General features: G+C 43.9%; 1 long non-coding RNA gene across 1 annotated transcript; it reads left to right on the top strand.

Annotated features, from left to right (window-relative positions):
- Nucleotides 1-621: 621 nt before the first annotated feature.
- On the top strand, nt 622-6159 carry LOC130300932 (uncharacterized). Its single transcript, XR_008851667.1, has 3 exons — nt 622-806; nt 1106-1247; nt 5878-6159. It is a non-coding gene; the product is annotated as an uncharacterized LOC130300932 (long non-coding RNA).
- The last annotated feature ends 256 nt before the right edge of the window (nt 6160-6415 follow it).

Below are 6415 nucleotides of genomic sequence, written 5' to 3'. Positions count from 1 at the left end.
CATATAAAGGGGGGACCTGCCACTGTCATATAAAGGGGGGCTGCTACTGTCATATAAAGGGGGGACCTGCCACTGTCATATAAAGTGTGGACCTGCTACTGTCATATAAAAGGGGGATCTGCTACAGACATATAAAGGGGGGACCTGCTAATGTCATATAAAGGGGGGACCTGCTACTGTCATAAAAAGGGGGGGGACCTGCTACAGTCATATAAAGGGGGACCTGCCACTGTCATATAAAGGGGGAGTCTGCTACTGTCATAAAAAGGGGGGACCTGCTTCTGTCATTTAAAGGGGGGACCTGCTAATGACATATAAAGGGGGGACCTGCTACTGTAATATAAAGGGGGACCTGCTACTTTCATATAAAGGGGGGACCTGCTACAGTCATATAAAGGGGGGGTCTGCTCCTGTCATATAAGGGGGGGGGGCTGCTACTGTCATACATGACAGGGACAGCAGCAGAGCCCCCATTAGATGACACTCACAGCAGGGCCCCCTTTAAAGACTTAAATACTTTTAAATACTTTTCAATGTTTTTGTTGAGGAAATACTTTTCAATACTTGTATTAAAAAAAAAATGTGATTATATACTTGCATCTTTATCCTGCAGTGCTTTTTGGAGAGAGGCTACAGCCAGATCCAGGTCCAGGCAGAGAAGCAGGTCATTGCTAAAGAGGTCCAAAATTAGCTCAAGAGGAAATGTTATAAACATTTCAGGTATCTGACCATTGTGAAAAGATGGTCAGACCTGAAGAGACGCAACACTGATCGGATCAAAAGGATCCGGAACCAACATTTCCTAGGTACAATGCTTACATTACTTTTGTTTCTCTCGCCAACACTGTAATGTATATATACAGTTATGATAATAGAAAACAATAGCGCAGCACTCCAAATTGCCGCAAACTCTGTATACATGGAAAAATACGATATCAACATTCTGTGACTGCTGTATGGGTAGCTAGGGATTCTCAATGTAATCAATGTCAGCAACACATGCACCAGAGTCTGATCATCCATTAATAGAAGGAAAATGTTTCGCTCATGAAAAATTCTATTGTTAAAGTTATTTATCTATATTCTGAACATTGTGTGATTACAGAGGCTCAACTTCCACTTGCTGTATGGCGGCAGAGGAGAGCAGCCAACGAGATGGAGGTGGTGGTAATGTCGGGAGAGGAGGAGGATGATGATGGAGAAGGAGACCCTCCCATCAGGAACCTGCTCCAGCAACACCACCTGATGTGGGGGAAAATGTGGTGGTGGTGGTGGTGACAAATATGTGCACACAGCATTAAAACTTTGTATCCATAAGATGTAAATTGTCAGTGTTTTAACTCCTTAACCTCTTAAGGACGCAGGGCGTATGGATACGCCCTGCATCCCGAGTCCTTAAGGACGCAGGGCGTATCCATACGCCGGTGGGAATTCCGTTCCCCACCGCTAGCCGGTTGGGGACCGGAGCCGGATGCCTGCTGAAATTGTTCAGCAGGCATCCCGGCATATCGCCCAGGGGGGTCATTATGCCCCCCCATGTCGGTGATCGCCGCAGATCGCTGGACAATTCAGTCCAGCGATCTGCGGCGATTCCGGGTCAATCGGGTCTCCAGTGACCCGGTGACCCGGAATTACTGGCTGTTCGGGGCCGTCTCTGACGGCCCCGAACAGCCAGAGCCTGCAGGGGTGAGGTGGCACTGGTGCCACCTCACGATCGCCCTGATTCATCGGCCGGATTACCGGCCGACCAATGAGGGCGCCTGCTGCGGGTGTCACTCCCGCACCCGCTCCGCCCCTCTTCCGGAGGACGTGAGCGGGTGCGAGAAGACGACCCCGGGTGCTGGGGACCCCGATCCCCGGCGTCCATGTTGGGATCGGGGCCCCAGGAGCGGTGGCGGCGGCGAGGGACAGCCTGCGATGGAGCAGCAGCAGGAGGTGAGTTACAGCCTCCTGCTGTTGCTAAGCAACAGCTCCCAGCATGCAAAAAGGGCATGCTAGGAGCTGTAGTTATGCAACAGCAGGAGGCAGACCACCACAACTCCCAGCATTCCCTTATGGGCATGCTGGGACTTATGGTTTTGCAACAGCTGGAGGCACATTTTTTCTATGGAAAAGTGTACCTTCAGCTGTTGTATAACTACAACTCCCAGCTTGCACAAACAGCTAAAGTGCATGCTGGGAGTTGTAGTGGTGCATCTGCTGGTTGCATAACTACAACTCCCAGCATGCCCGTTGGCTGTCGGTGACTGCTGAGAGTTGTAGTTTTGCAACAGCTGAAGGCACACTGGTTGTGAAACTTAGTTTTTTTTTTTTTACCTAACTCAGTGTTTCACGGCCGGTGTGCCTCCAGCTGTTGCAAACTACAACTCCCAGCAGTCACCTTACACCATGCACCGTACATGCTGGGAGTTGTAGTTTTTCAACAGCTGGAGGCACACTGGTTTTGAAACACTGAGTAAGGTCACAAACTCCGTGATACATAACCAGTGTGCCTACAGCTGTTGCAAAACTAAAACTCTCAGCATGTACAGTCTGTCAGCGCATGCTGGGAGTTTTAGTTTTGCAACAGCTGGATGTCCCCCCCAATGTGAATGTACAGGGTACTTAAAGTAAGTATCTGGCTGCAAGTTTGACCTGCAGCAAATTTTCTGCAACAGCTCAAACTGCCAGCAAGAAACTACTGTGAACCCCCCACCCGTGTTACTGTACCCTAAAAACACTACACTACACTAACACAAAAAATAAAATAAAAAGTAAAAAAATATATATATACACATACCCCTACACAGCCCCCCTCCCCTCCCCAATAAAAATGAAAAACGTCTGGTACGCCACGGTTTCCAAAACGGAGTCTCCAGCTGTTGCAAAACAACAACTCCCAGTATTGTCGGACAGCCGTTGACTGTCCAGGCATGCTGGGAGTTTTGCAACAGCTGGAGGCACCCTGTTTGGGAATCACTGGCGTAGAATACCCCTATGTCCACCCCTATGCAATCCCTAATTTAGGCCTCAAATGCGCATGGCGCTCTCACTTTGGAGCCCTGTCGTATTTCAAGGCAACAGTTAAGGGTCACATATGGAGTATCGCCGTACTCGGGAGAAATTGGGCTTCAAATTTTGGGGGGTATTTTCTGCTTTTACCCTTTTTAAAAATGTAAAGTTTTTGGGAAAAGAAGCATTTTAGGTAAAATTTTTTCAATTTTTTTTACATATGCAATAGTCGTGAAACGCCTGTGGGGTATTAAGGTTCACTTAACCCCTTGTTACGTTCCCCGAGGGCTCTAGTTTCCAAAATGGTATGCCATGTGGGGTTATTTTGCGGTCCTGGCACCATAGGGGCTTCCTAAATGCGGCATGCCCCCAGAGCAAAATTTGCTTTCAAAAAGCCAAATGTGACTCCTTCTCTTCTGAGACCTGTAGTGCGCCAACAGAGCACTTTTCACCCCCATATGGGGTGTTTTCTGAATCGGGAGAAATTGGGCTTCAAATTTTGGGGGGTATTTTCTGCTTTAACCCTTTGTATAAATGTAAATTTTTAGGGAAACCAAGCATTTTGGGTAAATTTATTTTTTTTTTTACATATGCAAAAGTCGTGAAACACCTGTAGGGTATTAAGGTTCACTTTACCCCTTGTTACGTTCCCCGAGGGGTCTAGTTTCCAAAATGGTATGCCATGTTTTTTTTTTTTGCTGTCCTGGCACCATAGGGGCTTCCTAAATGCGGCATGCCCCCAGAGCAAAATTTCCTTCAAAAAAGCCAAATGTGACTCCTTCTCTTCTGAGACCTGTAGTGCGCCAGCAGAGCACTTTTCACCCCCATATGGGGTGTTTTCTGAATCGGGAGAAATTGGGCTTCAAATTTTGGGGGGTATTTTCTGCTATTACCCTTTTTTAAAATGTAAAACTTTAGGGAAACCAAGCATTTTAGGTAAAACATTTTTTTCTTTTTTTTTACATATGCAAAAGTCGTGAATCACCTGTGGGGTATTAAGGTTCACATTACCCCTTGTTACGTTCCCCGAGGGGTCTAGTTTTCAAAATGGTATGCCATGTGGGGTTTTTTGCTGTTCTGGCACCATAGGGGCTTCCTAAAGGTGACATGCCCCCCAAAAACCATTTGACGCTCCTTCCCTTCTGAGCCCTCTACTGCGCCCGCCGAACACTTTACATAGACATATGAGGTATGTGCTTACTCGAGAAAAATTGGGTTTCAAATACAAGTAAAAATTATCTCCTTTTTACCCCTTGCAAAAATTCAAAAATTGGGTCTACAAGAACATGCGAGTGTAAAAAATGAAGATTGTGAATTTTCTCCTTCACTTTGCTGCTATTCCTGTGAAACCCGTAAAGGGTTAAAACGCTTACTGAATGTCATTTTGAATACTTTTGGGGGTGCAGTTTTTATAATGGGGTCTTTTATGGGGTATTTCTAATATGAAGACCCTTCAAATCCACTTCAAACCTGAACTGGTCCATGAAAAAAAGAGAGTTTCAAAATTTTGTGAAAAATTGGAAAATTGCTGCGGAACTTTGAAGCCTTCTGGTGTCTTCCAAAAGTAAAAACTCATCAATTTTATGATGCAAATATAAAGTAGACATATTGTATATGTGAATAAAAAAAATTATTTGGAATATCCATTTTCCTTACAAGCAGAGAGCTTCAAAGTTAGAAAAATGCAAAATTTTCAAATTTTTCATAAAATTTTGGGATTTTTCACCAAGAAAGAATGCAAGTTACCAAAAAATTTAACCACTAAGTTAAAGTAGAATATGTCACGAAAAAACAATCTCGGAATCAGAATGATAACTAAAAGCAATCCAGAGTTATTAATGTTTAAAGTGACAGTGGTCAGATTTGCAAAAAATGGCTGAGTCCTTAAGGTGAAAAAGGGCTCAGTCCTTAAGGGGTTAAGGACTAAGCCCATTTTTCCTCCTTGCTTTCTAAAATCCATAACTTTTTTTATTTTTCACCCACAGACCCATATGAGGGCTAATTTTTGGGCCATGATCTGTACTTTTGATTGGAACCACTTTTGCGTATATGTGACATTTGGATCACTTTTGATAAATTTTTAATGGGATGTGATGTGACCAAAATGCAGCAATTTCTGATTTTTTTCATTTTTTTATGTTCAAGCTGTTCACCAAACGGGATCATTAAAGTTATATTTTAATAGTTCGGACATTTACGCATGCAGCAATACCAGATATGTTAACTTATTTTTTTTTCCACACTTTTTTGGGGGAAAAAGGCAAAATGGGGGGATTTTCATTTTTATTGAGGGAGGGGCTTATTCAATATTTTTTTACTTTCTTCTTTACACTTTTTTAAACCTTTATGTACACTTCTATAGTCCTCATAGGGGACTATTTATAGAAATCACTTGATTGCTTTTACTGTTTAGTTCTATGCATAGGCATAGCACTATACAGTAAAATCTGGGATCTACTGCTCTGGTCTGCTCGATTGAAGAAGACCACAAGATGGCGGAGGGACGCAGGTAAGGAGACCTCCGCCCGCCACCTCTTGTGACCCGTTTAAAGTGCCTCTCACCCGCAGTTGCTGTGATCTGTATTGATCACGAAATATGAGGGATTATTGGTGGACATCAGCGCGATCACTGATGTCCGCCTTTACTGGCGGGTCACTGGCTGCTGATAGCAGCCGCGACCCGCCGTGCATAACGCGAGCACCAACCTGGTGCTCACAGTCATGTCCAGGAAGTAAATGTATGTCCTGGTGTGTTGAGTACCACCTCACCAGGACGTACATTTACGTCCAAAGTCCTTATGGGATTAACAAATACTCCACACAATGCACTAATTACTTCTTAATCTGAATTGAAAGTAATATTACATTTTTTTTAAATCCTAACAGTTCTCTTGAAATTGCAAAATAAACTTGAGGAGCTGCTGCGGAAGAATGAGAAGGGGATGGCCTCTATAGAGAGCCAGCAGCGGAAAATAGCACAGCAGCAGGAGAGGCTACATCAGCAGCAGGAGAGGCTACACCAGCAGCAGCTGCGTCAGCAGAATAATGTAGAGACGCTCAAGGAGAAGCAGGAGAAAGCCATGCAAGAGCTGAATGCAATACACAATAAGCTGAAACGCTGCCTTAAAGCATGTTTATATTGTGTATCATGTTATTTTTGTTTTTCTATGTTTGTTATTAGTGTTGAGCGGCATAGGCCATATTCGAATTCGCGAATATTCGCGAATATATGGACGAATATTCGCCATATATTCGCGAATATTCGCACATTCGTAACATTCTCGTTTTATTTTCGCATATGCGCAAATGTCGCGTATGCGAAAATAACAAATGCGAAAATTAGCATATACAAAATTAGCATAAGCAAAACTTCGCATATGTGAAAATTAGCATATGCTAATTTCCGTATATGCGAAAATTCGCA

This window comes from Hyla sarda, chromosome 1, assembly GCF_029499605.1.
Source record: "Hyla sarda isolate aHylSar1 chromosome 1, aHylSar1.hap1, whole genome shotgun sequence".
Classification (NCBI taxonomy): Eukaryota; Metazoa; Chordata; class Amphibia; order Anura; family Hylidae; genus Hyla; species Hyla sarda.
This window is presented reverse-complemented; position numbering and strand designations above follow the sequence as displayed.